Below are 24,577 nucleotides of genomic sequence, written 5' to 3' on the forward strand. Positions count from 1 at the left end.
CCAAATACATCTATCAATATAGGAGAAAACAGAGTGAAACCTAAAAATTCAAACTGTTACTGGAAACGAACGCTTCAACATAGAAGAACGAAATTTGGGGAACCAAGTCGCCTTAGTGTACTGATCATTACCTGAAAGTATCATCCTGTTTGGGTGAAAAAATATTTGATGAGATTTCTGGAGATTCGTAATTTTGAGAAGCCTGGGAACCCCTTTCCATGAAAGTGTTTCTCGTCAGTCACTGCTTAGGGCTACATCAAGAGGAAACAAAACATAGAGATAGAACGTGAAACTACTTTATTGTGTCAAGTTTCAAGAAGCTAGCACAAACCGTGTTGGATTTAGAGTTCCAAATACATCTATCAATATAGGAGAAAACAGAGTGAAACCTAAAAATTCAAACTGTTACTGGAAACGAACGCTTCAACATAGAAGAACGAAATTTGGGGAACCAAGTCGCCTTAGTGTACTGATCATTACCTGAAAGTATCATCCAGTTTGGGTGAAAAAATATTTCCTGAGATTTCTGGAGATTCGCATATTTGGGAAGCCTGGCAACCCCTTTCCATGAAAGTGTTTCTCGCCAGTCACTGTTAGGGCTACATCAAGAGGAAACAAAACATAGAGATAGAACGTGAAACTACTTTATTGTGTGAAGTTTCAAGAAGCTAGCACAAACCGTGTTGGATTTAGAGTTCCAAATACCTCTATCAATATAGGAGAAAACAGAGTGAAACCTAAAAATTCAAACTGTTACTGGAAACGAACGCTTCAACATAGAAGAACGAAATTTGGGGAACCAAGTCGCGTTAGTGTACTGATCATTACCTGAAAGTATCATCCAGTTTGGGTAAAAAAATATTTGCTGAGATTTCTGGAGATTCGTAATTTTGGGAAGCCACCCCTTTCCATGAAAGTGTTTCTCGCCAGTCAATGCTTAGGGCTACATCAAGAGGAAACAAAACATAGAGATACAACGTGAAACTACTTTATTGTGTCAAGTTTCAAGAAGCTAGCACAAACCGTGTTGGATTTAGAGTTCCAAATACATCTATCAATATAGGAGAAAACAGAGTGAAACCTAAAAATTCAAACTGTTATTGGAAACGAACGCTTCAACATAGAAGAACGAAATTTGGGGAACCAAGTCTCCTTAGTGTACTGATCATTACCTGAAAGTATCATCCAGTTTGGGTGAAAAAATATTTCCTGAGATTTCTGGAGATTCGTATATTTGCGAATCCTGGCAACCCCTTTCCATGAAAGTGTTTCTCGCCAGTCACTGCTTATGGCTACATCAAGAGGAAACAAAACATAGAGATAGAACGTGAAACTACTTTATTGTGTCAAGTTTCAAGAAGCTAGCACAAACCGTGTTGGATTTAGAGTTCCAAATACATCTATCAATATAGGAGAAAACAGAGTGAAACCTAAAAATTCAAACTGTTACTGGAAACGAACGCTTCAACTTCGAAGAACGAAATTTGGGGAACCAAGTCGCCATAGTGTACTGATCATTACCTGAAAGTATCATCCTGTTTGGGTGAAAAAATATTTCCTGAGATTTCTGGAGATTCGTATATTTGGGAAGCCTGGCAACCCCTTTCCATGAAAGTGTTTCTCGCCAGTCACTGTTAGGGCTACATCAAGAGGAAACAAAACATAGAGATAGAACGTGAAACTACTTTATTGTGTCAAGTTTCAAGAAGCTAGCACAAACCTTGTTGGATTTAGAGTTCCAAATACCTCTATCAATATAGGAGAAAACAGAGTGAAACCTAAAAATTCAAACTGTTACTGGAAACGAACGCTTCAACATAGAAGAACGAAATTTGGGGAACCAAGTCGCCTTAGTGTACTGATCATTACCTGAAAGTATCATCCTGTTTGGGTGAAAAAATATTTGCTGAGATTTCTGGAGATTCGTAATTTTGGGAAGCCTGGCAACCCCTTTCCATGAAAGTGTTTCTCGTCAGTCACTGCTTAGGGCTACATCAAGAGGAAACAAAACATAGAGATAGAACGTGAAACTACTTTATTGTGTCAAGTTTCAAGAAGCTAGCACAAACCGTGTTGTATTCAGAGTTCCAAATACATCTATCAATATAGGAGAAAACAGAGTGAAACCTAAAAATTCAAACTGTTACTGGAAACGAACGCTTCAACATAGAAGAACGAAATTTGGGGAACCAAGTCGCCTTAGTGTACTGATCATTACCTGAAAGTATCATCCTGTTTGGGTGAAAAAATATTTGCTGAGATTTCTGGAGATTCGTAATTTTGGGAAGCCTGGCAACCCCTTTCCATGAAAGTGTTTCTCGTCAGTCACTGCTTAGGGCTACATCAAGAGGAAACAAAACATAGAGATAGAACGTGAAACTACTTTATTGTGTCAAGTTTCAAGAAGCTAGCACAAACCGTGTTGGATTTAGAGTTCCAAATACATCTATCAATATAGGAGAAAACAGAGTGAAACCTAAAAATTCAAACTGTTACTGGAAACGAACGCTTCAACATAGAAGAACGAAATTTGGGGAACCAAGTCTCCTTAGTGTACTGATCATTACCTGAAAGTATCATCCTGTTTGGGTGAAAAAATATTTCCTGAGATTTCTGGAGATTCGTAATTTTGGGAAGCCACCCCTCTCCATGAAAGTGTTTATCGCCAGTCACTGCTTAGGGCTACATCAAGAGGAAACAAAACATAGAGATAGAACGTGAAACTACTTTATTGTGTCAAGTTTCAAGAAGCTAGCACAAACCGTGTTGGATTTAGAGTTCCAAATACATCTATCAATATAGGAGAAAACAGAGTGAAACCTAAAAATTCAAACTGTTACTGGAAACGAACGCTTCAACATAGAAGAACGAAATTTGGGGAACCAAGTCGCGTTAGTGTAGTGATCATTACCTGAAAGTATCATCCTGTTTGGTTGAAAAAATATTTGCTGAGATTTCTGGAGATTCGTAATTTTGGGAAGCCACCCCTTTCCATGAAAGTGTTTCTCGCCAGTCAATGCTTAGGGCTACATCAAGAGGAAACAAAACATAGAGATACAACGTGAAACTACTTTATTGTGTCAAGTTTCAAGAAGCTAGCACAAACCGTGTTGGATTTACAGTTCCAAATACATCTATCAATATAGGAGAAAACAGAGTGAAACCTAAAAATTCAAACTGTTACTGGAAACGAACGCTTCAACATAGAAGAACGAAATTTGGGGAACCAAGTCTCCTTAGTGTACTGATCATTACCTGAAAGTATCATCCTGTTTGGGTGAAAAAATATTTCCTGAGATTTCTGGAGATTCGTATATTTGGGAATTCTGGCAACCCCTTTACATGAAAGTGTTTCTCGCCGGTCACTGTTAGGGCTACATCAAGAGGAAACAAAACATAGAGATAGAACGTGAAACTACATTATTGTGTCAAGTTTCAAGAAGGTAGCACAAACCGTGTTGGATTTAGAGTTCCAAATACATCTATCAATATAGGAGAAAACAGAGTGAAACCTAAAAATTCAAACTGTTATTGGAAACGAACGCTTCAACATAGAAGAACGAAATGTGGGGAACCAAGTCGCCTTAGTGTACTGATCATTACCTGAAAGTATCATCCTGTTTGGGTGAAAAAATATTTGCTGAGATTTCTGGAGATTCGTATATTTGGGAAGCCTGGCAACCCCTTTCCATGAAAGTGTTTCTCGCCAGTCACTGTTAGGGCTACATCAAGAGGAAACAAAACATAGAGATAGAACGTGAAACTACTTTATTGTGTCAAGTTTCAAGAACCTAGCACAAACCTTGTTGGATTCAGAGTTCCAAATACATCTATCAATATAGGAGAAAACAGAGTGAAACCTAAAAATTCAAACTGTTAGTGGAAACGAACGCTTCAACATAGAAGAACGAAATTTGGGGAACCAAGTCGCCTTAGTGTACTGATCATTACCTGAAAGTATCATCCTGTTTGGGTGAAAAAATATTTGCTGAGATTTCTGGAGATTCGTATATTGGGGAAGCCTGGCAACCCCTTTCCATGAAAGTGTTTCTCGCCAGTCACTGTTAGGGCTACATCAAGAGGAAACAAAACATAGAGATAGAACGTGAAACTACTTTATTGTGTCAAGTTTCAAGAAGCTAGCACAAACCGTGTTGGATTCAGAGTTCCAAATACATCTATCAATATAGGAGAAAACAGAGTGAAACCTAAAAATTCAAACTGTTATTGGAAACGAACGCTTCAACATAGAAGAACGAAATTTGGGGAACCAAGTCGCCTTAGTGTACTGATCATTACCTGAAAGTATCATCCTGTTTGGGTGAAAAAATATTTGCTGAGATTTCTGGAGATTCGTATATTTGGGAAGCCTGGCAACCCCTTTCCATGAAAGTGTTTCTCGCCGGTCACTGTTAGGGCTACATCAAGAGGAAACAAAACATAGAGATAGAACGTGAAACTACTTTATTGTGTCAAGTTTCAAGAACCTAGCACAAACCTTGTTGGATTCAGAGTTCCAAATACATCTATCAATATAGGAGAAAACAGAGTGAAACCTAAAAATTCAAACTGTTACTGGAAACGAACGCTTCAACATAGAAGAACGAAATTTGGGGAACCAAGTCGCCTTAGTGTACTGATCATTACCTGAAAGTATCATCCTGTTTGGGTGAAAAAATATTTGCTGAGATTTCTGGAGATTCGTATATTTTGGAAGCCTGGCAACCCCTTTACATGAAAGTGTTTCTCGCCGGTCACTGTTAGGGCTACATCAAGAGGAAACAAAACATAGAGATAGAACGTGAAACTACTTTATTGTGTGAAGTTTCAAGAAGCTAGCACAAACCGTGTTGGATTTAGAGTTCCAAATACATCTATCAATATAGGAGAAAACAGAGTGAAACCTAAAAATTCAAACTGTTACTGGAAACGAACGCTTCAACATAGAAGAACGAAATTTGGGGAACCAAGTCGCCTTAGTGTAGTGATCATTACCTGAAAGTATCATCCAGTTTGGGTGAAAAAATATTTGCTGAGATTTCTGGAGATTCGTAATTTTGGGAAGCCACCCCTTTCCATGAAAGTGTTTCTCGCCAGTCAATGCTTAGGGCTACATCAAGAGGAAACAAAATATAGAGATACAACGTGAAACTACTTTATTGTGTCAAGTTTCAAGAAGCTAGCACAAACCGTGTTGGATTTAGAGTTCCAAATACATCTATCAATATAGGAGAAAACAGAGTGAAACCTAAAAATTCAAACTGTTACTGGAAACGAACGCTTCAACATAGAAGAACGAAATTTGGGGAACCAAGTCTCCTTAGTGTACTGATCATTACCTGAAAGTATCATCCTGTTTGGGTGAAAAAATATTTCCTGAGATTTCTGGAGATTCGTATATTTGGGAATTCTGGCAACCCCTTTACATGAAAGTGTTTCTCGCCGGTCACTGTTAGGGCTACATCAAGAGGAAACAAAACATAGAGATAGAACGTGAAACTACTTTATTGTGTCAAGTTTCAAGAAGCTAGCACAAACCGTGTTGGATTTAGAGTTCCAAATACATCTATCAATATAGGAGAAAACAGAGTGAAACCTAAAAATTCAAACTGTTATTGGAAACGAACGCTTCAACATAGAAGAACGAAATTTGGGGAACCAAGTCGCCTTAGTGTACTGATCATTACCTGAAAGTATCATCCTGTTTGGGTGAAAAAATATTTGCTGAGATTTCTGGAGATTCGTATATTTGGGAAGCCTGGCAACCCCTTTCCATGAAAGTGTTTCTCGCCAGTCACTGTTAGGGCTACATCAAGAGGAAACAAAATATAGAGATAGAACGTGAAACTACTTTATTGTGTCAAGTTTCAAGAAGCTAGCACAAACCGTGTTGGATTTAGAGTTCCAAATACATCTATCAATATAGGAGAAAACAGAGTGAAACCTAAAAATTCAAACTGTTATTGGAAACGAACGCTTCAACATAGAAGAACGAAATTTGGGGAACCAAGTCGCCTTAGTGTACTGATCATTACCTGAAAGTATCATCCTGTTTGGGTGAAAAAATATTTCCTGAGATTTCTGGAGATTCGTATATTTGGGAAGCCTGGCAACCACTTTCCATGAAAGTGTTTCTCGCCGGTCACTGTTAGGGCTACATCAAGAGGAAACAAAACATAGAGATAGAACGTGAAACTACTTTATTGTGTCAAGTTTCAAGAAGCTAGCAAAAACCGTGTTGGATTTAGAGTTTCAAATACCTCTATCAATATAGGAGAAAACAGAGTGAAACCTAAAAATTCAAACTGTTACTGGAAACGAACGCTTCAACATAGAAGAACGAAATTTGGGGAACCAAGTCGCCTTAGTGTACTGATCATTACCTGAAAGTATCATCCAGTTTGGGTGAAAAAATATTTGCTGAGATTTCTGGAGATTTGTAATTTTAGGAAGCTTGGCAACCCCTTTCCATGAAAGTGTTTCTCCTCAGTCACTGCTTGGGGCTACATCAAGAGGAAACAAAACATAGAGATAGAACGTGAAATTACTTTATTGTGTCAAGTTTCAAGAAGCTAGCACAAACCGTGTTGGATTTAGAGTTCCAAATACATCTATCAATATAGGAGAAAACAGAGTGAAACCTAAAAATTCAAACTGTTACTGGAAACGAACGCTTCAACATAGAAGAACGAAATTTGGGGAACCAAGTCGCCTTAGTGTACTGATCATTACCTGAAAGTATCATCCAGTTTGGGTGAAAAAATATTTCCTGAGATTTCTGGAGATTCGCATATTTGGGACGCCTGGCAACCCCTTTCCATGAAAGTGTTTCTCGCCAGTCACTGTTAGGGCTACATCAAGAGGAAACAAAACATAGAGATAGAACGTGAAACTACTTTATTGTGTGAAGTTTCAAGAAGCTAGCACAAACCGTGTTGGATTTAGAGTTCCAAATACATCTATCAATATAGGAGAAAACAGAGTGAAACCTAAAAATTCAAACTGTTACTGGAAACGAACGCTTCAACATAGAAGAACGAAATTTGGGGAACCAAGTCGCGTTAGTGTAGTGATCATTACCTGAAAGTATCATCCAGTTTGGGTGAAAAAATATTTGCTGAGATTTCTGGAGATTCGTAATTTTGGGAAGCCACCCCTTTCCATGAAAGTGTTTCTCGCCAGTCAATGCTTAGGGCTACATCAAGAGGAAACAAAACATAGAGATACAACGTGAAACTACTTTATTGTGTCAAGTTTCAAGAAGCTAGCACAAACCGTGTTGGATTCAGAGTTCCAAATACATCTATCAATATAGGAGAAAACAGAGTGAAACCTAAAAATTCAAACTGTTACTGGAAACGAACGCTTCAACATAGAAGAACGAAATTTGGGGAACCAAGTCGCCTTAGTGTACTGATCATTACCTGAAAGTATCATCCTGTTTGGGTGAAAAAATATTTGCTGAGATTTCTGGAGATTCGTAATTTTGGGAAGCCTGGCAACCCCTTTCCATGAAAGTGTTTCTCGCCATTCACTGCTTAGGGCTACATCAAGAGGAAACAAAACATAGAGATAGAACTTAAAACTACTTTATTGTGTCAAGTTTCAAGAAGCTAGCACAAACCGTGTTGGATTTAGAGTTCCAAATACATCTATCAATATAGGAGAAAACAGAGTGAAACCTAAAAATTCAAACTGTTACTGGAAACGAACGCTTCAACATAGAAGAACGAAATTTGGGGAACCAAGTCGCCTTAGTGTACTGATCATTACCTGAAAGTATCATCCAGTTTGGGTGAAAAAATATTTCCTGAGATTTCTGGAGATTCGCATATTTGGGAAGCCTGGCAACCCCTTTCCATGAAAGTGTTTCTCGCCAGTCACTGTTAGGGCTACATCAAGAGGAAACAAAACATAGAGATAGAACATGAAACTGCTTTATTGTGTCAAGTTTCAAGAAGCTAGCACAAACCGTGTTGGATTCAGAGTTCCAAATACCTCTATCAATATAGGAGAAAACAGAGTGAAACCTAAAAATTCAAACTGTTACTGGAAACGAACGCTTCAACATAGAAGAACGAAATTTGGGGAACCAAGTCGCCTTAGTGTACTGATCATTACCTGAAAGTATCATCCAGTTTGGGTGAAAAAATATTTGCTGCGATTTCTGGAGATTCGTAATTTTGGGAAGCCACCCCTTTCCATGAAAGTGTTTCTCGCCAGTCAATGCTTAGGGCTACATCATGAAAAAACAAAACATAGAGATAGAACGTGAAACTACTTTATTGTGTCAAGTTTCAAGAAGCTAGCACAAACCGTGTTGGATTTAGAGTTCCAAATACCTCTATCAATATAGGAGAAAACAGAGTGAAACCTAAAAATTCAAACTGTTACTGGAAACGAACGCTTCAACATAGAAGAACGAAATTTGGGGAACCAAGTCGCCTTAGTGTACTGATCATTACCTGAAAGTATCATCCTGTTTGGGTGAAAAAATATTTGCTGAGATTTCTGGAGATTCGTATATTTGGGAAGCCTGGCAACCCCTTTCCATGAAAGTGTTTCTCGCCAGTCACTGTTAGGGCTACATCAAGAGGAAACAAAACATAGAGATAGAACGTGAAACTACTTTATTGTGTCAAGTTTCAAGAACCTAGCACAAACCTTGTTGGATTCAGAGTTCCAAATACATCTATCAATATAGGAGAAAACAGAGTGAAACCTAAAAATTCAAACTGTTACTGGAAACGAACGCTTCAACATAGAAGAACGAAATTTGGGGAACCAAGTCGCCTTAGTGTACTGATCATTACCTGAAAGTATCATCCTGTTTGGGTGAAAAAATATTTGCTGAGATTTCTGGAGATTCTTATATTTTGGAAGCCTGGCAACCCCTTTCCATGAAAGTGTTTCTCGCCGGTCACTGTTAGGGCTACATCAAGAGGAAACAAAACATAGAGATAGAACGTGAAACTACTTTATTGTGTCAAGTTTCAAGAAGCTAGCACAAACCGTGTTGGATTTAGAGTTCCAAATACATCTATCAATATAGGAGAAAACAGAGTGAAACCTAAAAATTCAAACTGTTACTGGAAACGAACGCTTCAACATAGAAGAACGAAATTTGGGGAACCAAGTCGCCTTAGTGTACTGATCATTACCTGAAAGTATCATCCTGTTTGGGTGAAAAAATATTTGCTGAGATTTCTGAAGATTTGTAATTTTAGGAAGCTTGGCAACCCCTTTCCATGAAAGTGTTTCTCCTCAGTCACTGCTTGGGGCTACATCAAGAGGAAACAAAACATAGAGATAGAACGTGAAATTACTTTATTGTGTCAAGTTTCAAGAAGCTAGCACAAACCGTGTTGGATTTAGAGTTCCAAATACATCTATCAATATAGGAGAAAACAGAGTGAAACCTAAAAATTCAAACTGTTACTGGAAACGAACGCTTCAACATAGAAGAACGAAATTTGGGGAACCAAGTCGCCTTAGTGTACTGATCATTACCTGAAAGTATCATCCTGTTTGGGTGAAAAAATATTTGCTGAGATTTCTGGAGATTCGTAATTTTGGGAAGCATGGCAACCCCTTTCCATGAAAGTGTTTCTTGCCAGTCACTGCTTAGGGCTACATCAAGAGGAAACAAAACATAGAGATAGAACGTGAAACTGCTTTATTGTGTCAAGTTTCAAGAAGCTAGCACAAACCGTGTTGGATTTAGAGTTCCAAATACATCTATCAATATAGGAGAAAACAGAGTGAAACCTAAAAATTCAAACTGTTACTGGAAACGAACGCTTCAACATAGAAGAACGAAATTTGGGGAACCAAGTCGCGTTAGTGTAGTGATCATTACCTGAAAGTATCATCCAGTTTCGGTGAAAAAATATTTCCTGAGATTTCTGGAGATTCGTAATTTTGGGAAGCCACCCCTTTCCATGAAAGTGTTTATCGCCAGTCACTGCTTAGGGCTACATCAAGAGGAAACAAAACATAGAGATAGAACGTGAAACTACTTTATTGTGTCAAGTTTCAAGAAGCTAGCACAAACCGTGTTGGATTTAGAGTTCCAAATACATCTATCAATATAGGAGAAAACAGAGTGAAACCTAAAAATTCAAACTGTTACTGGAAACGAACGCTTCAACATAGAAGAACGAAATTTGGGGAACCAAGTCGCCTTAGTGTACTGATCATTACCTGAAAGTATCATCCTGTTTGGGTGGAAAAATATATCCTGAGATTTCTGGAGATTCGTATATTTGGGAAGCCTGGCAACCCCTTTACATGAAAGTGTTTCTCGCCGGTCACTGTTAGGGCTACATCAAGAGGAAACAAAACATAGAGATAGAACGTGAAACTACTTTATTGTGTCAAGTTTCAAGAAGCTAGCACAAACCGTGTTGGATTTAGAGTTCCAAATACATCTATCAATATAGGAGAAAACAGAGTGAAACCTAAAAATTCAAACTGTTACTGGAAACGAACGCTTCAACATAGAAGAACGAAATTTGGGGAACCAAGTCGCCTTAGTGTACTGATCATTACCTGAAAGTATCATCAAGTTTGGGTGAAAAAATATTTCCTGAGATTTCTGGAGATTCGCATATTTGGGAAGCCTGGCAACCCCTTTCCATTAAAGTGTTTCTCGCCAGTCACTGTTAGGGCTACATCAAGAGGAAACAAAACATAGAGATAGAACGTGAAACTACTTTATTGTGTCAAGTTTCAAGAAGCTAGCACAAACCGTGTTGGATTCAGAGTTCCAAATACCTCTATCAATATAGTAGAAAACAGAGTGAAACCTAAAAATTCAAACTGTTACTGGAAACGAACGCTTCAACATAGAAGAACGAAATTTGGGGAACCAAGTCGCCTTAGTGTACTGATCATTACCTGAAAGTATCATCCAGTTTGGGTGAAAAAATATTTGCTGCGATTTCTGGAGATTCGTAATTTTGGGAAGCCACCCCTTTCCATGAAAGTGTTTCTCGCCAGTCAATGCTTAGGGCTACATCATGAGGAAACAAAACATAGAGATAGAACGTGAAACTACTTTATTGTGTCAAGTTTCAAGAAGCTAGCACAAACCGTGTTGGATTTAGAGTTCCAAATACATCTATCAATATAGGAGAAAACAGAGTGAAACCTAAAAATTCAAACTGTTACTGGAAACGAACGCTTCAACATAGAAGAACGAAATTTGGGGAACCAATCTCCTTAGTGTACTGATCATTACCTGAAAGTATCATCCTGTTTGGGTGAAAAAATATTTGCTGAGATTTCTGGAGATTCGTAATTTTGGGAAGCCTGGCAACCCCTTTCCATGAAAGTGTTTCTCGCCAGTCACTGCTTAGGGCTACATCAAGAGGAAACAAAACATAGAGATAGAACGTGAAACTACTTTATTGTGTCAAGTTTCAAGAAGCTAGCACAAACCGTGTTGGATTTAGAGTTCCAAATACATCTATCAATATAGGAGAAAACAGAGTGAAACCTAAAAATTCAAACTGTTACTGGAAACGAACGCTTCAACATAGAAGAACGAAATTTGGGGAACCAAGTCGCCTTAGTGTACTGATCATTACCTGAAAGTATCATCCAGTTTGGGTGAAAAAATATTTGCTGCGATTTCTGGAGATTCGTAATTTTGGAAAGCCACCCCTTTCCATGAAAGTGTTTCTCGCCAGTCAATGCTTAGGGCTACATCAAGAGGAAACAAAACATAGAGATAGAACGTGAAACTATTTTATTGTGTCAAGTTTCAAGAAGCTAGCACAAACCGTGTTGGATTTAGAGTTCCAAATACATCTATCAATATAGGAGAAAACAGAGTGAAACCTAAAAATTCAAACTGTTACTGGAAACGAACGCTTCAACATAGAAGAACGACATTTGGGGAACCAAGTCGGCTTAGTGTACTGATCATTACCTGAAAGTATCATCCAGTTTGGGTGAATAAATATTTGCTGAGATTTCTGGAGATTTGTATATTTGGGAAGCCTGGCAACCCCTTTCCATGAAAGTGTTTCTCGCCAGTCACTGCTTAGGGCTACATCAAGAGGAAACAAAACATGGAGATAGAACGTGAAAGTGCTTTATTGTGTCAAGTTTCAAGAAGCTAGCAAAAACCGTGTTGGATTTAGAGTTCCAAATACCTCTATCAATATAGGAGAAAACAGAGTGAAACCTAAAAATTCAAACTGTTACTGGAAACGAACGCTTCAACATAGAAGAACGAAATTTGGGGAACCAAGTCGCCTTAGTGTACTGATCATTACCTGAAAGTATCATCCAGTTTGGGTGAAAAAATATTTGCTTAGATTTCTGGAGATTCGTAATTTTGGGAAGCCACCCCTTTCCATGAAAGTGTTTATCGCCAGTCACTGCTTAGGGCTACATCATGAGGAAACAAAACATAGAGATAGAACATGAAACTATTTTATTGTGTCAAGTTTCAAGAAGCTAGCACAAACCGTGTTGGATTTAGAGTTCCAAATACATCTATCAATATAGGAGAAAACAGAGTGAAACCTAAAAATTCAAACTGTTACTGGAAACGAACGCTTCAACATAGAAAAACGAAATTTGGGGAACCAAGTCGCCTTAGTGTACTGATCATTACCTGAAAGTATCATCCTGTTTGGGTGAAAAAATATTTCCTGAGATTTCTGGAGATTTGTATATTCGGGAAGCCTGGCAACCCCTTTCCATGAAAGTGTTTCTCGCCGGTCACTGCTTAGGGCTACATCAAGAGGAAACAAAACATAGAGATAGAACGTGAAACTACTTTATTGTGTCAAGTTTCAGGAAGCTAGCACAAACCGTGTTGGATTTAGAGTTCCAAATACATCTGTCAATATAGGAGAAAACAGAGTGAAACCTAAAAATTCAAACTGTTACTGGAAACGAACGCTTCAACATAGAAGAACGAAATTTGGGGAACCTAGTCGCCTTAGTGTACTGATCATTACCTGAAAGTATCATCCTGTTTGGGTGAAAAAATATTTGCTGAGATTTCTGGAGATTCGTATATTTGGGAAGCCTGGCAACCCCTTTCCATGAAAGTGTTTCTCGCCAGTCACTGTTAGGGCTACATCAAGAGGAAACAAAACATAGAGATAGAACGTGAAACTACTTTATTGTGTCAAGTTTCAAGAAGCTAGCACAAACCGTGTTGGATTTAGAGTTCCAAATACATCTATCAATATAGGAGAAAACAGAGTGAAACCTAAAAATTCAAACTGTTATTGGAAACAAACGCTTCAACATAGAAGAACGAAATTTGGGGAACCAAGTCGCCTTAGTGTACTGATCATTACCTGAAAGTATCATCCTGTTTGGGTGAAAAAATATTTCCTGAGATTTCTGGAGATTCGTATATTTGGGAAGCCTGGCAACCACTTTCCATGAAAGTGTTTCTCGCCGGTCACTGTTAGGGCTACATCAAGAGGAAACAAAACATAGAGATAGAACGTGAAACTACTTTATTGTGTCAAGTTTCAAGAAGCTAGCAAAAACCGTGTTGGATTTAGAGTTTCAAATACCTCTATCAATATAGGAGAAAACAGAGTGAAACCTAAAAATTCAAACTGTTACTGGAAACGAACGCTTCAACATAGAAGAACGAAATTTGGGGAACCAAGTCGCCTTAGTGTACTGATCATTACCTGAAAGTATCATCCAGTTTGGGTGAAAAAATATTTGCTGAGATTTCTGGAGATTTGTAATTTTAGGAAGCTTGGCAACCCCTTTCCATGAAAGTGTTTCTCCTCAGTCACTGCTTGGGGCTACATCAAGAGGAAACAAAACATAGAGATAGAACGTGAAATTACTTTATTGTGTCAAGTTTCAAGAAGCTAGCACAAACTGTGTTGGATTTAGAGTTCCAAATACATCTATCAATATAGGAGAAAACAGAGTGAAACCTAAAAATTCAAACTGTTACTGGAAACGAACGCTTCAACATAGAAGAACGAAATTTGGGGAACCAAGTCGCCTTAGTGTACTGATCATTACCTGAAAGTATCATCCAGTTTGGGTGAAAAAATATTTCCTGAGATTTCTGGAGATTCGCATATTTGGGAAGCCTGGCAACCCCTTTCCATGAAAGTGTTTCTCGCCAGTCACTGTTAGGGCTACATCAAGAGGAAACAAAACATAGAGATAGAACGTGAAACTACTTTATTGTGTGAAGTTTCAAGAAGCTAGCACAAACCGTGTTGGATTTAGAGTTCCAAATACATCTATCAATATAGGAGAAAACAGAGTGAAACCTAAAAATTCAAACTGTTACTGGAAACGAACGCTTCAACATAGAAGAACGAAATTTGGGGAACCAAGTCGCGTTAGTGTAGTGATCATTACCTGAAAGTATCATCCAGTTTGGGTGAAAAAATATTTGCTGAGATTTCTGGAGATTCGTAATTTTGGGAAGCCACCCCTTTCCATGAAAGTGTTTCTCGCCAGTCAATGCTTAGGGCTACATCAAGAGGAAACAAAACATGGAGATACAACGTGAAACTACTTTATTGTGTCAAGTTTCAAGAAGCTAGCACAAACCGTGTTGGATTCAGAGTTCCAAATACATCTATCAATATAGGAGAAAACAGAGTGAAACCTAAAAATTCAAACTGTTACTGGAAACGAACGCTTCAACATAGAAGAACGAAATTTGGGGAACCAAGTCGCCTTAGTGTACTGATCATTACCTGAAAGTATCATCCTGTTTGGGTGAAAAAATATTTGCTGAGATTTCTGGAGATTCGTAATTTTGGGAAGCCTGGCAACCCCTTTCCATGAAAGTGTTTCTCGCCATTCACTGCTTAGGGCTACATCAAGAGGAAACAAAACATAGAGATAGAACTTAAAACTACTTTATTGTGTCAAGTTTCAAGAAGCTAGCACAAACCGTGTTGGATTTAGAGTTCCAAATACATCTATCAATATAGGAGAAAACAGAGTGAAACCTAAAAATTCAAACTGTTACTGGAAACGAACGCTTCAACATAGAAGAACGAAATTTGGGGAACCAAGTCGCGTTAGTGTAGTGATCATTACCTGAAAGTATCATCCAGTTTGGGTGAAAAAATATTTGCTGAGATTTCTGGAGATTCGTAATTTTGGGAAGCCACCCCTTTCCATGAAAGTGTTTCTCGCCAGTCAATGCTTAGGGCTACATCAAGAGGAAACAAAACATAGAGATACAACGTGAAACTACTTTATTGTGTCAAGTTTCAAGAAGCTAGCACAAACCGTGTTGGATTTACAGTTCCAAATACATCTATCAATATAGGAGAAAACAGAGTGAAACCTAAAAATTCAAACTGTTACTGGAAACGAACGCTTCAACATAGAAGAACGAAATTTGGGGAACCAAGTCTCCTTAGTGTACTGATCATTACCTGAAAGTATCATCCTGTTTGGGTGAAAAAATATTTCCTGAGATTTCTGGAGATTCGTATATTTGGGAATTCTGGCAACCCCTTTACATGAAAGTGTTTCTCGCCGGTCACTGTTAGGGCTACATCAAGAGGAAACAAAACATAGAGATAGAACGTGAAACTACATTATTGTGTCAAGTTTCAAGAAGGTAGCACAAACCGTGTTGGATTTAGAGTTCCAAATACATCTATCAATATAGGAGAAAACAGAGTGAAACCTAAAAATTCAAACTGTTATTGGAAACGAACGCTTCAACATAGAAGAACGAAATTTGGGGAACCAAGTCGCCTTAGTGTACTGATCATTACCTGAAAGTATCATCCTGTTTGGGTGAAAAAATATTTCCTGAGATTTCTGGAGATTCGTATATTTGGGAAGCCTGGCAACCCCTTTCCATGAAAGTGTTTCTCGCCAGTCACTGTTAGGGCTACATCAAGAGGAAACAAAACATAGAGATAGAACGTGAAACTACTTTATTGTGTCAAGTTTCAAGAACCTAGCACAAACCTTGTTGGATTCAGAGTTCCAAATACATCTATCAATATAGGAGAAAACAGAGTGAAACCTAAAAATTCAAACTGTTACTGGAAACGAACGCTTCAACATAGAAGAACGAAATTTGGGGAACCAAGTCGCCTTAGTGTACTGATCATTACCTGAAAGTATCATCCAGTTTGGGTGAAAAAATATTTGCTGAGATTTCTGGAGATTCGTAATTTTGGGAAGCCACCCCTTTCCATGAAAGTGTTTATCGCCAGTCACTGCTTAGGGCTACATCATGAGGAAACAAAACATAGAGATAGAACGTGAAACTATTTTATTGTGTCAAGTTTCAAGAAGCTAGCACAAACCGTGTTGGATTTAGAGTTCCAAATACATCTATCAATATAGGAGAAAACAGAGTGAAACCTAAAAATTCAAACTGTTACTGGAAACGAACGCTTCAACATAGAAAAACGAAATTTGGGGAACCAAGTCGCCTTAGTGTACTGATCATTACCTGAAAGTATCATCCTGTTTGGGTTAAAAAAATATTTCCTGAGATTTCTGGAGATTTGTATATTTGGGAAGCCTGGCAACCCCTTTCCATGAAAGTGTTTCTCGCCGGTCACTGCTTAGGGCTACATCAAGAGGAAACAAAACATAGAGATAGAACGTGAAACTACTTTATTGTGTCAAGTTTCAGGAAGCTAGCACAAACCGTGTTGGATTTAGAGTTCCAAATACATCTGTCAATATAGGAGAAAACAGAGTGAAACCTAAAAATTCAAACTGTTACTGGAAACGAACGCTTCAACATAGAAGAACGAAATTTGGGGAACCAAGTCGCCTTAGTGTACTGATCATTACCTGAAAGTATCATCCTGTTTGGGTGAAAAAATATTTGCTGAGATTTCTGGAGATTCGTATATTTGGGAAGCCTGGCAACCCCTTTCCATGAAAGTGTTTCTCGCCAGTCACTGTTAGGGCTACATCAAGAGGAAACAAAACATAGAGATAGAACGTGAAACTACTTTATTGTGTCAAGTTTCAAGAAGCTAGCACAAACCGTGTTGGATTTAGAGTTCCAAATACATCTATCAATATAGGAGAAAACAGAGTGAAACCTAAAAATTCAAACTGTTATTGGAAACGAACGCTTCAACATAGAAGAACGAAATTTGGGGAACCAAGTCGCCATAGTGTACTGATCATTACCTGAAAGTATCATCCTGTTTGGGTGAAAAAATATTTCCTGAGATTTCTGGAGATTCGTATATTTGGGAAGCCTGGCAACCACTTTCCATGAAAGTGTTTCTCGCCGGTCACTGTTAGGGCTACATCAAGAGGAAACAAAACATAGAGATAGAACGTGAAACTACTTTATTGTGTCAAGTTTCAAGAAGCTAGCAAAAACCGTGTTGGATTTAGAGTTTCAAATACCTCTATCAATATAGGAGAAAACAGAGTGAAACCTAAAAATTCAAACTGTTACTGGAAACGAACGCTTCAACATAGAAGAACGAAATTTGGGGAACCAAGTCGCCTTAGTGTACTGATCATTACCTGAAAGTATCATCCAGTTTGGGTGAAAAAATATTTGCTGAGATTTCTGGAGATTTGTAATTTTAGGAAGCTTGGCAACCCCTTTCCATGAAAGTGTTTCTCCTCAGTCACTGCTTGGGGCTACATCAAGAGGAAACAAAACATAGAGATAGAACGTGAAATTACTTTATTGTGTCAAGTTTCAAGAAGCTAGCACAAACCGTGTTGGATTTAGAGTTCCAAATACATCTATCAATATAGGAGAAAACAGAGTGAAACCTAAAAATTCAAACTGTTACTGGAAACGAACGCTTCAACATAGAAGAACGAAATTTGGGGAACCAAGTCGCCTTAGTGTACTGATCATTACCTGAAAGTATCATCCAGTTTGGGTGAAAAAATATTTCCTGAGATTTCTGGAGATTCGCATATTTGGGAAGCCTGGCAACCCCTTTCCATGAAAGTGTTTCTCGCCAGTCACTGTTAGGGCTACATCAAGAGGAAACAAAACATAGAGATAGAACGTGAAACTACTTTATTGTGTGAAGTTTCAAGAAGCTAGCACAAACCGTGTTGGATTTAGAGTTCCAAATACATCTATCAATATAGGAGAAAACAGAGTGAAACCTAAAAATTCAAACTGTTACTGGAAACGAACGCTTCAACATAGAAGAACGAAATTTGGGGAACCAAGTCGCGTTAGTGTAGTGATCATTACCTGAAAGTATCATCCAGTTTGGGTGAAAAAATATTTGCTGAGATTTCTGGAGATTCGTAATTTTGGGAAGCCACCCCTTTCCATGAAAGTGTTTCTCGCCAGTCAATGCTTAGGGCTACATCAAGAGGAAACAAAACATAGAGATACAACGTGAAACTACTTTATTGTGTCAAGTTTCAAGAAGCTAGCACAAACCGTGTTGGATTCAGAGTTCCAAATACATCTATCAATATAGGAGAAAACAGAGTGAAACCTAAAAATTCAAACTGTTACTGGAAACGAACGCTTCAACATAGAAGAACGAAATTTGGGGAACCAAGTCGCCTTAGTGTACTGATCATTACCTGAAAGTATCATCCTGTTTGGGTGAAAAAATATTTGCTGAGATTTCTGGAGATTCGTAATTTTGGGAAGCCTGGCAACCCCTTTCCATGAAAGTGTTTCTCGCCATTCACTGCTTAGGGCTACATCAAGAGGAAACAAAACATAGAGATAGAACTTAAAACTACTTTATTGTGTCAAGTTTCAAGAAGCTAGCACAAACCGTGTTGGATTTAGAGTTCCAAATACATCTATCAATATAGGAGAAAACAGAGTGAAACCTAAAAATTCAAACTGTTACTGGAAACGAACGCTTCAACATAGAAGAACGAAATTTGGGGAACCAAGTCGCGTTAGTGTAGTGATCATTACCTGAAAGTATCATCCAGTTTGGGTGAAAAAATATTTGCTGAGATTTCTGGAGATTCGTAATTTTGGGAAGCCACCCCTTTCCATGAAAGTGTTTCTCGCCAGTCAATGCTTAGGGCTACATCAAGAGGAAACAAAACATAGAGATACAACGTGAAACTACTTTATTGTGTCAAGTTTCAAGAAGCTAGCACAAACCGTGTTGGATTTACAGTTCCAAATACATCTATCAATATAGGAGAAAACAGAGTGAAACCTAAAAATTCAAACTGTTACTGGAAACGAACGCTTCAACATAGAAGAACGAAATTTGGGGAACCAAGTCTCCTTAGTGTACTGATCATTACCTGAAAGTATCATCCTGTTTGGGTGAAAAAATATTTCCTGAGATTTCTGGAGATTCGTATATTTGGGAATTCTGGCAACCCCTTTACATGAAAGTGTTTCTCGCCGGTCACTGTTAGGGCTACATCAAGAGGAAACAAAACATAGAGATAGAACGTGAAACTACATTATTGTGTCAAGTTTCAAGAAGGTAGCACAAACCGTGTTGGATTTAGAGTTCCAAATACATCTATCAATATAGGAGAAAACAGAGTGAAACCTAAAAATTCAAACTGTTATTGGAAACGAACGCTTCAACATAGAAGAACGAAATTTGGGGAACCAAGTCGCCTTAGTGTACTGATCATTACCTGAAAGTATCATCCTGTTTGGGTGAAAAAATATTTCCTGAGATTTCTGGAGATTCGTATATTTGGGAAGCCTGGCAACCCCTTTCCATGAAAGTGTTTCTCGCCAGTCACTGTTAGGGCTACATCAAGAGGAAACAAAACATAGAGATAGAACGTGAAACTACTTTATTGTGTCAAGTTTCAAGAACCTAGCACAAACCTTGTTGGATTCAGAGTTCCAAATACATCTATCAATATAGGAGAAAACAGAGTGAAACCTAAAAATTCAAACTGTTACTGGAAACGAACGCTTCAACATAGAAGAACGAAATTTGGGGAACCAAGTCGCCTTAGTGTACTGATCATTACCTGAAAGTATCATCCTGTTTGGGTGAAAAAATATTTGCTGAGATTTCTGGAGATTCGTATATTGGGGAAGCCTGGCAACCCCTTTCCATGAAAGTGTTTCTCGCCAGTCACTGTTAGGGCTACATCAAGAGGAAACAAAACATAGAGATAGAACGTGAAACTACTTTATTGTGTCAAGTTTCAAGAAGCTAGCACAAACCGTGTTGGATTCAGAGTTCCAAATACATCTATCAATATAGGAGAAAACAGAGTGAAACCTAAAAATTCAAACTGTTACTGGAAACGAACGCTTCAACATAGAAGAACGAAATTTGGGGAACCAAGTCGCCTTAGTGTACTGATCATTACCTGAAAGTATCATCCTGTTTGGGTGAAAAAATATTTGCTGAGATTTCTGGAGATTCGTATATTGGGGAAGCCTGGCAACCCCTTTCCATGAAAGTGTTTCTCGCCAGTCACTGTCAGGGCTACATCAAGAGGAAACAAAACATAGAGATAGAACGTGAAACTACTTTATTGTGTCAAGTTTCAAGAAGCTAGCACAAACCGTGTTGGATTCAGAGTTCCAAATACATCTATCAATATAGGAGAAAACAGAGTGAAACCTAAAAATTCAAACTGTTATTGGAAACGAACGCTTCAACATAGAAGAACGAAATTTGGGGAACCAAGTCGCCTTAGTGTACTGATCATTACCTGAAAGTATCATCCTGTTTGGGTGAAAAAATATTTGCTGAGATTTCTGGAGATTCGTATATTTGGGAAGCCTGGCAACCCCTTTCCATGAAAGTGTTTCTCGCCGGTCACTGTTAGGGCTACATCAAGAGGAAACAAAACATAGAGATAGAACGTGAAACTACTTTATTGTGTCAAGTTTCAAGAACCTAGCACAAACCTTGTTGGATTCAGAGTTCCAAATACATCTATCAATATAGGAGAAAACAGAGTGAAACCTAAAAATTCAAACTGTTACTGGAAACGAACGCTTCAACATAGAAGAACGAAATTTGGGGAACCAAGTCGCCTTAGTGTACTGATCATTACCTGAAAGTATCATCCTGTTTGGGTGAAAAAATATTTGCTGAGATTTCTGGAGATTCGTATATTTTGGAAGCCTGGCAACCCCTTTACATGAAAGTGTTTCTCGCCGGTCACAGTTAGGGCTACATCAAGAGGAAACAAAACATAGAGATAGAACGTGAAACTACTTTATTGTGTGAAGTTTCAAGAAGCTAGCACAAACCGTGTTGGATTTAGAGTTCCAAATACATCTATCAATATAGGAGAAAACAGAGTGAAACCTAAAAATTCAAACTGTTACTGGAAACGAACGCTTCAACATAGAAGAACGAAATTTGGGGAACCAAGTCGCCTTAGTGTAGTGATCATTACCTGAAAGTATCATCCAGTTTGGGTGAAAAAATATTTGCTGAGATTTCTGGAGATTCGTAATTTTGGAAAGCCACCCCTTTCCATGAAAGTGTTTCTCGCCAGTCAATGCTTAGGGCTACATCAAGAGGAAACAAAACATAGAGATACAACGTGAAACTACTTTATTGTGTCAAGTTTCAAGAAGCTAGCACAAACCGTGTTGGATTTAGAGTTCCAAATACATCTATCAATATAGGAGAAAACAGAGTGAAACCTAAAAATTCAAACTGTTACTGGAAACGAACGCTTCAACATAGAAGAACGAAATTTGGGGAACCAAGTCTCCTTAGTGTACTGATCATTACCTGAAAGTATCATCCTGTTTGGGTGAAAAAATATTTCCTGAGATTTCTGGAGATTCGTATATTTGGGAATTCTGGCAACCCCTTTACATGAAAGTGTTTCTCGCCGGTCACTGTTAGGGCTACATCAAGAGGAAACAAAACATAGAGATAGAACGTGAAACTACTTTATTGTGTCAAGTTTCAAGAAGCTAGCACAAACCGTGTTGGATTTAGAGTTCCAAATACATCTATCAATATAGGAGAAAACAGAGTGAAACCTAAAAATTCAAACTGTTACTGGAAACGAACGCTTCAACATAGAAGAACGAAATTTGGGGAACCAAGTCGCCTTAGTGTACTGATCATTACCTGAAAGTATCATCCTGTTTGGGTGAAAAAATATTTGCTGAGATTTCTGGAGATTCGTATATTTGGGAAGCCTGGCAACCCCTTTCCATGAAAGTGTTTCTCGCCAGTCACTGTTAGGGCTACATCAAGAGGAAACAAAACATAGAGATAGAACGTGAAACTACTTTATTGTGTCAAGTTTCAAGAAGCTAGCACAAACCGTGTTGGATTTAGAGTTCCAAATACATCTATCAATATAGGAGAAAACAGAGTGAAACCTAAAAATTCAAACTGTTATTGGAAACGAACGCTTCAACATAGAAGAACGAAATTTGGGGAACCAAGTCGCCTTAGTGTACTGATCATTACCTGAAAGTATCATCCAGTTTGGGTGAAAAAATATTTGCTGAGATTTCTGGAGATTTGTAATTTTAGGAAGCTTGGCAACCCCTTTCCATGAAAGTGTTTCTCCTCAGTCACTGCTTGGGGCTACATCAAGAGGAAACAAAACATAGAGATAGAACGTGAAATTACTTTATTGTGTCAAGTTTCAAGAAGCTAGCACAAACCGTGTTGGATTTAGAGTTCCAAATACATCTATCAATATAGGAGAAAACAGAGTGAAACCTAAAAATTCAAACTGTTACTGGAAACGAACGCTTCAACATAGAAGAACGAAATTTGGGGAAGCAAGTCGCCTTAGTGTACTGATCATTACCTGAAAGTATCATCCAGTTTGGGTGAAAAAATATTTCCTGAGATTTCTGGAGATTCGCATATTTGGGAAGCCTGGCAACCCCTTTCCATGAAAGTGTTTCTCGCCAGTCACTGTTAGGGCTACATCAAGAGGAAACAAAACATAGAGATAGAACGTGAAACTACTTTATTGTGTCAAGTTTCAAGAACCTAGCACAAACCTTGTTGGATTCAGAGTTCCAAATACATCTATCAATATAGGAGAAAACAGAGTGAAACCTAAAAATTCAAACTGTTACTGGAAACGAACGCTTCAACATAGAAGAACGAAATTTGGGGAACCAAGTCGCCTTAGTGTACTGATCATTACCTGAAAGTATCATCCTGTTTGGGTGAAAAAATATTTGCTGAGATTTCTGGAGATTCGTATATTTTGGAAGCCTGGCAACCCCTTTCCATGAAAGTGTTTCTCGCCAGTCACTGTTAGGGCTACATCAAGAGGAAACAAAACATAGAGATAGAAAGTGAAACTACTTTATTGTGTCAAGTTTCAAGAAGCTAGCACAAACCGTGTTGGATTTAGAGTTCCAAATACATCTATCAATATAGGAGAAAACAGAGTGAAACCTAAAAATTCAAACTGTTACTGGAAACGAACGCTTCAACATAGAAGAACGAAATTTGGGGAACCAAGTCGCCTTAGTGTACTGATCATTACCTGAAAGTATCATCCTGTTTGGGTGAAAAAATATTTGCTGAGATTTCTGGAGATTTGTAATTTTAGGAAGCTTGGCAACCCCTTTCCATGAAAGTGTTTCTCCTCAGTCACTGCTTGGGGCTACATCAAGAGGAAACAAAACATAGAGATAGAACGTGAAATTACTTTATTGTGTCAAGTTTCAAGAAGCTAGCACAAACCGTGTTGGATTTAGAGTTCCAAATACATCTATCAATATAGGAGAAAACAGAGTGAAACCTAAAAATTCAAACTGTTACTGGAAACGAACGCTTCAACATAGAAGAACGACATTTGGGGAACCAAGTCGCCTTAGTGTACTGATCATTACCTGAAAGTATCATCCTGTTTGGGTGAAAAAATATTTCCTGAGATTTCTGGAGATTCGTATATTTGGGAATCCTGGCAACCCCTTTACATGAAAGTGTTTCTCGCAGGTCACTGTTAGGGCTACATCAAGAGGAAACAAAACATAGAGATAGAACGTGAAACTACTTTATTGTGTCAAGTTTCAAGAAGCTAGCACAAACCGTGTTGGATTTAGAGTTCCAAATACATCTATCAATATAGGAGAAAACAGAGTGAAACCTAAAAATTCAAACTGTTACTGGAAACGAACGCTTCAACATAGAAGAACGAAATTTGGGGAACCAAGTCGCCTTAGTGTACTGATCATTACCTGAAAGTATCATCCAGTTTGGGTGAAAAAATATTTCCTGAGATTTCTGGAGATTCGTATATTTGGGAAGCCTGGCAACCCCTTTCCATGAAAGTGTTTCTCGCCAGTCACTGTTAGGGCTACATCAAGAGGAAACAAAACATAGAGATAGAACGTGAAACTACTTTATTGTGTCAAGTTTCAAGAACCTAGCACAAACCTTGTTGGATTCAGAGTTCCAAATACCTCTATCAATATAGGAGAAAACAGAGTGAAACCTAAAAATTCAAACTGTTACTGGAAACGAACGCTTCAACATAGAAGAACGAAATTTGGGGAACCAAGTCTCCTTAGTGTACTGATCATTACCTGAAAGTATCATCCTGTTTGGGTGAAAAAATATTTGCTGAGATTTCTGGAGATTCGTATATTTGGGAAGCCTGGCAACCCCTTTCCATGAAAGTGTTTCTCGCCAGTCACTGTTAGGGCTACATCAAGAGG

This window comes from Spermophilus citellus (genome assembly GCF_964194105.1).
Source record: "Spermophilus citellus genome assembly, chromosome: 7".
Taxonomy (NCBI): domain Eukaryota; kingdom Metazoa; phylum Chordata; class Mammalia; order Rodentia; family Sciuridae; genus Spermophilus; species Spermophilus citellus.